Here is a 550-nt window from a genome sequence, read left to right as displayed (position 1 = left end):
CGCCCCGCCCCGCCCCGCCACGCGACACTTGAGACGGTCTAGCGAGCAGACTCCGCGTCCGAGTTATTATTGAGGCGGCTGCCGGACCACCCCGGCGACAGCGGCCCGTACGCCGCCCTCGACCACCACCGCGGGCGGCCCCCGCTGGCGCTCGGGGAGATTAGAGAGTCCGGGAGAAACACGTTGCAGTTTAAGTGATGTTGCCGGAGGAGGGGGAAAAAAGAGCAAACATTATGAGCGGACAGAGTTGCGCGCGCTGAGCCGGGTCCAGGCCTCGGCTCGATCGCTGGAGCTCTCCCCAGCAGCCCGAAGCCCGAGCGTGCTCATGCAGCCTGTGATCCACTTCTCAAGCGGGCAGGCCCTCGTCGCGCACGTGCACCTGGCGGCCCGCACCCGCGTGCCTGCGGAGGCGTCCACGAGTGCACCGAGCCAATCGCCTGTTGATCCTCTTGTTGCAGACATGACGCGAGAGCGGAGGGCCGGCTGAGGGGAGGCCCCAATGGCCGCGCCCGCCCTCGCCGCGCCGCCCCTCAGGCTGCCCCCCGCCGCC

Source organism: Frankliniella occidentalis, unplaced genomic scaffold (genome assembly GCF_000697945.3).
Source record: "Frankliniella occidentalis isolate FOCC.00 unplaced genomic scaffold, Focc_3.1 Scaffold531, whole genome shotgun sequence".
Classification (NCBI taxonomy): Eukaryota; Metazoa; Arthropoda; class Insecta; order Thysanoptera; family Thripidae; genus Frankliniella; species Frankliniella occidentalis.
This window is presented reverse-complemented; position numbering follows the sequence as displayed.